At 40.0% G+C, this 10,818-nt stretch overlaps 1 pseudogene; it reads left to right on the top strand.

Annotated features, from left to right (window-relative positions):
- Window positions 1-3,272: 3,272 nt before the first annotated feature.
- LOC120443633 lies at window positions 3,273-6,715 on the top strand (annotated as a pseudogene).
- Window positions 6,716-10,818: the final 4,103 nt, after the last annotated feature.

Here is a 10,818-nt window from a genome sequence, read left to right as displayed (position 1 = left end):
CTTATTTCCACCAAACACAGCTAGCGCATTCAAAAACTATACTGATCTGTGCTCCTGTGATCATTCTATCTTTTCAGTGTTTTTTTTTTTTTTTTAAAAGTCAAAGTCAACTTTATTTGTCAATTCTGCCACATGTACAGGACATACAGAGAATAGAAATTTCGTTACTCTCAAACCCAAATGAACATTTAAACATTTAAATATAAGAGAGTTTTTTTTTTCTAATAAGAAAATAAGATATTGTGTAGGTCTGTAAGGACGACACGAGAGCTCATGACATTTTACTCCAACTTTAATCTCAGCTTAGATTAGGTCCGCCACAATATTACAGGAATCACAGGAAGTAAAGCTTTCAAAACAAAACTCTAAGTTTCACAGTAATGCTAACTTAAACTGACGTCAACCTCACCTACTGATCATGAAAGAGAATTAAAGACAAAAGGGTTTTCACAAATAATTATCTCTATATAATCCTTATATATGGCTCTAACAGCCCCCTTATGGTGATGGGTTACACGAAATTATGCTCTGTGCATATCCAGAAAGTACCTTTTTTTAAAAACTTGGAAACTAAACACACATAAAACATGCACAACATTACCAGGAAAGGGAAGGTAAAGCACCAACTCTATTCCTGAGTTTTAGTTTTCTCTCCTCAGCTGTTCTTCTTTCATTCTGTTAAAATCTCCCAATTCTTTTAATCTTTGGGCTGAAGGAAGGACAATACTCGGTGTATAAATGCTCAATCAACAATACTTTATTTCCATATAATTCAACACTTAAGAGCATAAGAACCATCATGATGGGGAGACCTGCCTGCAGAGGGTCACAGCAAGTCTGGTGACGGGTTACTCAGCCTTTTATAGCCTCTAGTAGCCCCCACCTAGTCGTAAAAGCCTAAACATTCACATTCTTTCTCTCACACGGCGCCTAAGTTATGACCTCGGCTCCTTGTTTTTCTGCTCTCTGTAAAGGTGGGGGTATGGAATGTGGTCTGTCTCTTCTGCTATCAGAACAACAAGGCCTTCTGCACCCAACATTCTCTTCATGATTCAGCAGTATGCAATGTCAAGAAACCATGTAACACGTTCAACAGTGTCGAATAATACAGGTCAATCCAATAGATCTAATGATTTTCACCCTCTTTTAGGTCAGAAGTATAATGCAAACTAAAACTACATACTGATCACACACTCTATATTCAGGGGTATAATATGATCTACAGCAGTATCATAATTCAACTACTTTGATTACATATATAAGGTAACATATGATAACAGAATAATCTCACAATTCATTATTAAAATTTCAACAAAACAAACACAGAAAATCGAAAACATAAATAAAAAATTAGCTTTAAAGTAAAAGCAAAAGGTGTTTGGAGGAGAGCAGAAAGAAGCAGTAGCTTATGCAGCCTTGCCCCTAAGTTTACCTGCACTTTCTTAATCAAAATGGTAACGTATATATACACTACACATACATTCTCATATTGTGAAGATATTAAGATTCTCATTCTATACAATAGCACAGCTACATACTCATGTGAATCAGCAGATAAAATTAATCATACATTATTTATCTAATCTCTTTCATTTTTATACTAATCAAATATGTATTGCTTATATTTATTCTTCAATTAAATTCTAAAATTACTTTAGCTTCCTTGTCTAACCCACGTGTGCGAGACATGTAGAATATTTAAATACTACAACCTCAGAAACCTCTGGCAGTCATCAGCTCTGACACGCTTAAATCAACAAGTAAGCTGCACATGTTCTACTTTTGACTCAACGTAACTGTAGCATGTGTGAACCGTGTGTGACACACACATTACATTTCAGCACCAGTGGAGGTCCAGTGGGGCAGTCCTGGTATCTGAGGAGCTGGGTTAACTTTCCAAAAGCAGAAAATGGCTAGTTCAGACATGTTTTGCATTAACTATAATCTTTATGGAGGGAGAGAGAAGCAGAAGCGTTACACCCCGAGGGCGAAAGGAGGAGCTACAGCTGTGCACAGAATACACTGTTGGTGTGTTTTTGAGCAGTAAAGCATGTAAGACGGGATCGCTCTGTAATCTATTTATTTATAGTCATAAACCAAGGAAACACACATCAGCTCATTGCAGGCCGATTGTGTTTAGTGCCACACGCAGTCATCACTGAGCCTGGAACAACCCTGATGTGATCGTGGTCACGTGGTCCAGTGGGCGTGGGCAGGCCACAAACATGGCAACCGCTCAGCAGGTACAGGTGTCTGAAGTGGAGCAGGATCGCTTTGGTTCCTGTTTTGGATCTTGATGGTTTCGCCCTCACGTGTACACACGGTTTTTTTCCACATGAACACAGGTGGTGACACTTTGGCCTGTTTGGCGGTCATGTGGTTTACCCATTATGTGGGTCCAGAATGAAGTCGCCTTCTTTCTGTTTTTGCTCAAATATGAAAAATAAGTTCATATTGAGCCAGAATATGATTTAGCTTTCTTATTTTAGTGAGTAATAGTCCTTCTTCTTTCTGTCAGAGTTTTTCTTTGGACTGGCTCCTTTTCACTCCAGTCCTTATATCTGATCAATTTCACATGAACTTTAGTTTGTAAAGCTGTGTAACACCACCCGTGAGTCTTTCAACAAAGGCACTTAATAAGCGCAAAGCCAAATAAAGAAAATAAAATCTTGGCCAATATATCACAATTTCAGCTGTTTAAATTGTATCGCCTTAAATTCTACATCGGTTTAATTACACCTGATAGGATGTGTCACCTCCATCATAATCCGTAGCTTCATACTCTATTTATTTCTGCCCTGTCCACTGTGCTGCTGTAACAATGTGGATTTCCAGCTTATATTATTATAATAGAAAGGTTTCCAATCTTTGTCCTATCAGGTTATAGTGAAGAAAGAATCAGTTTTCCTGTCCTGCTGAGAGAGATAAGATCAATATGCCCTCTTCCTGATTTCTGAGTTCAGCTAAAGCAGAGTCATTAATGATGACTTTATTATTTTTAACAATAAAATCATCATTTAAAACTGCATTTACTTGGTTGTCCATACAAGGACAGTGTCACAGCTCCACGTCTGGTTTGTGCAGCTTAAACAAACTGAACCTGTTAACGTGAGATCAGAGCTGCAGACGTCGTCACCCTCAGACACTCAGATTGGTGCCAAGTTCACAGGTTGCCAATGACGCTGATGGATCACTGAACATACTTGTTATCTACAATTTGTGCAACATTGGATACAAAATTACACCAAAAAATAAAAAAAAATCACAGAAAGATGTTCAGTGACTTCAATGGCAAAGACACAAGCGGCTCAGTGAAGTAGACAAACTTAATATAGATTTCAGGAGACCCGGTCTTTCCAGTGGAATGTGTAGAATTTGAGATACATGTGACTGAGTCAGATTGAAGTCTGTATGTCAGTTCTGCTCAGAGCTTCACATTGTTCAGCCTTCTGATGCTCTGCAGTTTGTCTTGCTTCACAGCGAGCTCCAACTCCAAAGCGGCCTCTCTGCACTGGACGGCAGAGCGAATGCTGAGCGTGCTGCTGCTGGCCATGGGCCCTGTCGCTTATTTCAACCCTGGTCCTGTCATCGATTACTCTCTGGCTGCTGCCTTGACCCTTCACGGACACTGGTAAGACTAGCAGTCAGCTGATCCCTGGTTTCACTTGTTTCTAAAATGTTCGCAAATATTCGCAAACCTCAGATAAAATATTCCTGACATGTGTTTTATTTAAACAGTGATGCTAAGCTGTTCTGTTTTAGAGCTTTCACTTCCTGAAAGCTATATAAGCTCTCGTCAGTCTGTCACAATACCAGGACTACTGTGCAGGCTGCATTTATGACTAAGAGAAAGAAACAATATTTCTAGTTCAGCTCTCAATAAAGAGCTGGTTTATTAGGTACAGTGATTGTGTATTATTGACATTAACAATGTTTCTATGTTTATTGACCTTCATGCAGATTTTTATAAATGTACATTTAAATGATTACTCACCCTGGAGGTCACATAAATATTAAACAGAAAATATACAGATGTGTTCAAAACAAAAGCAGTCCAACATGACTAACCAGCTCAATCAGTGTTTTTGGTATAAATCTTATTATTACATGGCAAATAATTTACCAGTCAGTGTAGCAGAGTCCGAGAAACCAACAGACCCAACATTCATGATATGACTGCACCTGAGTCTGTGTAATTGAAGAATTAAATGAAACGGGCGTGTTCAAAATAATAGCAGTGTGGAGTCCAATCAGTGAGGTCATTCATTATGTGAAGAAACAGCACATGTTGTACATGCATTTCTCTCTGAAAACCTGAGAAACATGGGTCGTGCCAGACATTGTTCAGAAGAACAGCGTGCTTTAATCAAAAAGCTGATAGGAGAGGGGAAAACATATAAAGAAGTCAGAAAATGATAGGCTGCTCAGCTAAAATGATCTCCAATGCTTTAAAATGAAAAGCCAAACCAGAGAGACGTGGAAGACAACAGAAGACTACCATTTGAATGGATCGAACAATGGCCAGATAGCAAAGACTCAGCCAATGATCAGCTCCAGGGAGATCACAGACGGTCTGAAGTTACCTGTGAGTGCTGTGACAATTAGAAGACGCTTGTGTGAGGCTAATCTATCGGCAAGAAGCCTCCGCAAAGCCCCACTGTTAAAAAAAAACAAACAAAAAAAACATCTGCTGAAGAGGATACAATTTGCTAAAGAACATATCGACTGGCTTAAAGAGAAATGGAGAAACATTTTGTGGACTGATGAAAGTAAGATTGTTCTTTTTGGGTCCAAGGGGCGCAGACAGTTTGTCAGACGACCCCCAAACACTGAATTCAAGCCACAGTCGACTCTGAAGACCGTGAAGCATGGTGGTGCAAGTATCATGATATGGGGCTGTTTCTCTTATTAAGGTGTCGGGCCTATTTATTCAATTCAATTCAATTCAATTTTATTTATATAGCGCCAAATCACAACAAAAGTCGCCTCCCTAGTATGCGACTTATCGCATACTAGGGATCATGGATCAATTTGCTTATATCAAAATGCTTGAAGAGGTCATACTGCCTTATGCTGAAGAGGAGATGCCCTTGAAATGGGTGTTTCAAAAAGACAACGACCCCAAACACACCAGTCAGCAAGCAGCATCTTGTTTCCAGACCAACAAAATTAAGGTTATGGAGTGGCCAGCCCAATTGCTGGACCTTAATCCAATAGAAAACTTGTGGGGTGACATCAAAAATGCTGTTTCTGAGGCAAAATCAAGAAATCCAGAGGAATGGAAGGTTGTCAAATCATCCTGTGCTGGCATACCTGTTTACAGCTACCAGAAGTTGGTGGACTCCATGCAGCACAGATGGGAAGCAGTTCTCAAAAGCAGTGTTTAGACAACTAAATGTTAGTTTAGTGATTCACAGGACTGCTAAATCTTAACGTTTTTTCAGTTTATTGAGTACATATTTGAGTTTGTAATGAAAAATGCAGACACTGCTATTTTTTGAGAAGCCCAATATCATGTTTTCCTTCATTTTCTGTAAAGTAACTGAAATATTGATACTTTTTTCTTCATGTTTTAATGAAAAATTAATGTGCAGTGTTCCCAATGAACAGGAATAAAAATATTACACGGATTTTGAGTTTTACTCACGTTTTAAAACACACTGTTATTATTTTGAACACAACTGTAAGTTATTTTATGCAAATTGGAGACTCTTATGCTTGGTTAGCTTGGTTAATTAGAGTCTGAATGGCTCAAACGTAAGGCGAGATGTTACTGTGACTGTTGCTGGATGAAGATTTTGCAGCTCAGAAATCATATTTTATAATCTGGACCTCAAATCCCTTTAAAAAAAATAAAAGTTTTGGATAAATTGAGCAACTGCAGCAGCATTTTAGTCCCAGCAGGAATTTACTATATTAGTGTGTCAGGCTGCAGAGCGAGGTCTTTGTCATAGACGTGATGGCTGAGGCTCCTGGCTGTCATCATGTGTGGACAGAGTTCATTCAGATGTTAAGAAAAACACAACATCTGTTGTGCGTGGAAATGTCAGCACATGTTTATGGGGCATTAGTTGCATTAATGTCAGAGTCAAATTTAGAAACACTGGTTGCACATTTTCCATGTGTGCTGTGCTGTGCAGTCATTTAAAGCGCTTCAGTGTCACCCAGCTGAAGCAAAGGGAGGCCTGCTCATCTTTTCCTCTGCCTGTGTTGTTGCAGGGGTCTCGGGCAGGTGTTGACAGACTACGTTCACGGGACACAAAGATCAAGATGGCCAACGCAGCTCTCTTCCTCCTGTCCACGATCACCTTCACTGGTCTTTGTTACTTCAACTACAACGACGTGGGCATATGCAAAGCTGTCGCCCTGCTCTGGAGCAAGTGAATATGACTGTGGGCGGGACGCTCAGGAAGACCGAAACGCTGGTCCTGGCTGCGTGTTTAACAAAAGAAATCAGTGTGTTCTCTGTAAATATCATTTTGACAATATTTCATTGATTCAAAAGTGTTTGTGTTCATTGATTCAAGCTTTGTCTTTGTTTTCATTGATTGGGCTGTTCCTGAGTAACTGTGGGCTAAATTTAAGCTACAAACACGTTTTAACAACACAGCCATGACTTGATCAAGTCTTATAGAATACAGCTGTCTAAGCTCTCGTTCATTCTTTGTCGTTTGTGTCCTTTGTGTGGCTGATCTCTTAAACATGTTTACTTCCAGTGTGTGCATGCTGCCTTTTCTCTTACACCCATCAGCAGCAGCACACACTAACCCCTGTTTGGAAAAACCATTTCCATGCCCCACTTCCTGTTTTAGTCTCATTGTGACCAGGATGTCCCTGCAATGCTGCGGCTATACAGAGAGCAGTGGCCTCTGCTGTAGGAACAGACAGCTTATATGATCTCATACCCTTATATAAAGGTTTATTAATGCTCTGCTTGAAGGTTTAATAAAGGTCAGACCGGCTAAATCTTAAATTCAACCAAACCAGTGATGCTAACCCTGCCTGTGCATGTCCAGCTGACTGGGTGTGAAATTATGAGCTCCAAACTTCCATCATGTTCCTGCCTCGGAGGTATTTTAACCTTCGAGGCAGGAACAGGACACGACTGCGTCTCTATGGGGTCATGTTATACTTTGTATGTGAATCAGTTTCTGCTGCAATCTGCACATTTCAAAGAAACAAAAATGCTTTAAAATAAATCATGTTTATTTTGATCAATTTGTGAAAATTCCAGGACTGTTCTTAAATCAGTAAAATAAGACTTAATATGACAGTCAAATCAAAGCTTTATGATATTACATTATAATCTTGGAACATGCACTTATATACAGTACACACATACAGTCTTTGCATGCAGCTTCCACGCCAGCACTTCTTTGTGTTTGGCTGGAGTGAGCGTGATGTCACAACACCTGTGCAGTAAACATGTTTTATTACAGCTTCCACATTTGGTGTCACTCTGTTCTTTCCATCAAGGCTCAGCTGGGGTGTACTATAGAGCAGTGAATAGGTTAGCAGGTTATGTTGAGCTTATAGAGTATACATGTCAACCCCGAGTGTGTACGTGCCACGGCTCCATTTAACCTTTTACACTGCCCAAATATTAATGTTTCATCAGAAAAATTCATCTCACATTACTCTTGACTAATTTACAGTGCTTGTGTTGCCTTTTATTTTTATAGGATTACAGATTTCCTCTGACGTGTTTGTCATCTTACCCGTCATCTCTGGCGGGGATTAGTCGAGTTAGCTCATGCTAACAGAGCCTGGCCGTTTTCAACTTTCTTTGTAGTACACCACTCATGACAAAACAAGAAACACAATGAAAGAAGTACAAAGCCTTTATTCTTATGTACAAATGCTAATAGCTAGATTGTTGTATGAGCTTATAGTTCTAATTTTGGGTTCAATCTGAGGTTGCACTGGCCAGAGAAACCAAACATGCATCTGTGCAACCTCACAATGTTCAATGATTAACTGAATACAAACAAAATCTCAAATGAGATAAAACTTATTTCAAAGCTGCCTTTAAAGATTTCATACCCTAGTAGCAGAGGTGGTCAACACAATGGATGGACACACTTTAACCTCAACATGATACAACAGGGAACATGTTGAGGTTCCATATGGTTTAAGATCAGATCAGATTTGTTCCATTTAAATCACAAAGTGACTCTGAGTTATGACTTCAAGAACTTGTTACATTGGATATCTGCATTCAATGAAGTCAGATGACTTTTTTTCATTATTTAGACAACTTCTTTAATTATTTGACCACAAACGCAACTCTCGCATCAACATCATCAACAACATCATCAAGCAGGGTCAGTTTATAAAAGTCGTTTTCTTTGACAACTCCAAGAACTTTTTTGTGATCCACTGAGAACACAAACTTAAACCTCTCAGTTCCACGCAGTCGCGTCTGGTAGAACAAAGCGTCGTGACTCGTTCCAGTGATGTCTGTGGGGGGCGTCTATGGACAGACATAAGGAGAAAAAGAGGAAAAGGTCCCTGTATCAACATGCACAGCAGATCAAGTATAGTGAACCTTTCACACGTGGAGATTAAACTTGTTTTCTTTTGAAGTTTTTACTGTATCAAATGTTCAGTATGTTTATCACTTGCTTGATATCAGTTTGGTTGATCCTGAACAACTTACACATGAAACATGATTGTAAAGTATAATGTACACTATATTGCCAAAAGCGTTTGCTCAACTGCTATCATACATAACTTGAGCGACATCCGATTCTTAAGGGGCCGCATCCTTCGGAGGCAGCATTTAAAGGCCGATGATGTCACACCCAGGCGACGAAGGCTGTCCCAATTCGAAGGCTGCTCCAAATGCGTCCGACAAATGCGTCCTTCATTTCCCAAAATTTGAAGGAAGGGTTATCCTTCGTGGCCAAACCTATCCCAGAATTCATAGTGCGGCCCAGCCAATTCCAGTTTCCAACAATGGCGGCAACTACTTAGTTTTAATATTACTCTTTCACAAAATAAACTTTTCAGGTGAGAATGTAGCTGTGTAAACTTCAAATATCTGGTCGGTTTATCAAGACATCACATATTTGCAAAACTGCTCCGACCTTTTTGGAGACGTCTGTTACCCACCAGCTTGATAGCTGACCGGGAGGTTGAGGCTCACTAGAGCCGGCGGGAACAGCGAATTCCCAGCACATAGTTTTCAGATCCCCGCGGTCTTTGGCTACTCAGGTTAAACATGATATACAAGTCACTTAGATAACTTAAAAATGTTATTGTTTGGCTTTTTTCAGTGTTTTATTTGTTCCTGAGTAAAACGGTTTGGCTGAGATTAAAGTTATAGTTTTCACACAGTTGAATAAACATCAAACAGAGAAGTGATTAAACAGAAGTGTGAGATGGTCGAGAGTTTACTCCAGTGTCCTGTTATATTTTAGATAGCAAGGAGCAGACGGCTGAGTTTATTAAACTCCATCGAGACAGCTACTGACTCAAATCTCAAGGCTAGACCGTCCCATTTCTCAGCCTCGCACTTCTGGCCTTCTCAGTTTTCAAAGGACCTGGCCCACGTAGACCGCGAAGGCCGGGTCCTCCAAAGGATGCAGCCTATGAATTGGAACATACCTTTAATCCATAGGTTTTAAGATGATGTCAGCTAACTCTTTGCAGCTATAGCAGCTACCCCTCTATAGCTTTCCACAAGATTTAGGTGTGTGATTATGGGAATTTTTTACCATTGTTCCAGAAGTGCATTTGTGAGCCCAGAGACTGATGCTGACAAGGCCTGCCTCACAGTCTCTGCTCTAATTCATCCCAAAGGTGTTCTGTCAAGTTGAGGTCAGAAAAAAAGTTCTTCCAAACTCACTCAGCAAGGTCTTTATGGATCCTACTGCTATGCAATCATGTTGGAACAGGAAGGGTCATCCCTTTTTGTGTTCCCACAAAATTAGGAGCGTGATAATGTCCAAAATGTCTTGGCATGCTAAAGAGTTCCTTTGTGAGGTCAGAGAGTAATTTTGGATGAGATGTCTGTGAAAGTTCCTTTGATTGGAACTAAGGTGCCGAGCTCAATCGTAGACAACAACCCCACTCCACAATCTCCTTCATCTTCATGGAAACCCCCAAAAGTTGATTCTGTTCATCTGGACGTAGCGTTTTCAGTGGGAGAAACGTTTCGTCACTCATCCAAGTGACTTCTTCAGTCTCAGCTGACTGCAGGTTTCCCCAATCTTATAAACAGTACATTTGCATAATGACTGAAATGACTGAAACCAGCACCACTGAAGGAACAATGGGCTGGGAGGTCAGTTCCTTCATCATTAATATGCAAATTCTCATGACCATTGATCAACAACCACTGATCAAAGCTCATTGAGCAAAGACCACTGATCAATGGCCATGAGTACCATTCACATTGTGATGTTTCTCCGACTGAAAACTCTACGTAAAGATGAACAGAATCAACTTTTGGGGATTTACTTACCCGGATGATTGAGCATGCATCAAGACATTTCATGGAAACCCATTCCATGAAGCTCTACACACTGCTCTTCAGCTAATCTGACAGTCACATGATGTTTGGAGGTCTGCAGTGTTTGACTCTGCAGAAAGTCGGGGACCTCTGTGCACTATATGCCTCAACATCCATTGAACCTGCTCTGTTGTTTTATGTGGCCTACCACTCTGTGGCTTAGTTCCTGAATGCAATGATTTGAATGGGTGTGTCAATACTTCTGGTAATATATTGTATATCAGGCAGCATTAACCACATTACATTAAATACTGATATAATTTATATGCATATTTTATTTGTGTTAGGACTTCCTAGACCAG

The sequence above is a fragment of the Oreochromis aureus genome, linkage group 14 (genome assembly GCF_013358895.1).
Source record: "Oreochromis aureus strain Israel breed Guangdong linkage group 14, ZZ_aureus, whole genome shotgun sequence".
NCBI classification, from domain to species: domain Eukaryota; kingdom Metazoa; phylum Chordata; class Actinopteri; order Cichliformes; family Cichlidae; genus Oreochromis; species Oreochromis aureus.
The sequence above is the reverse complement of the archived record's forward strand: the minus strand, read 5'-3'. Positions and strand labels throughout refer to the sequence as shown.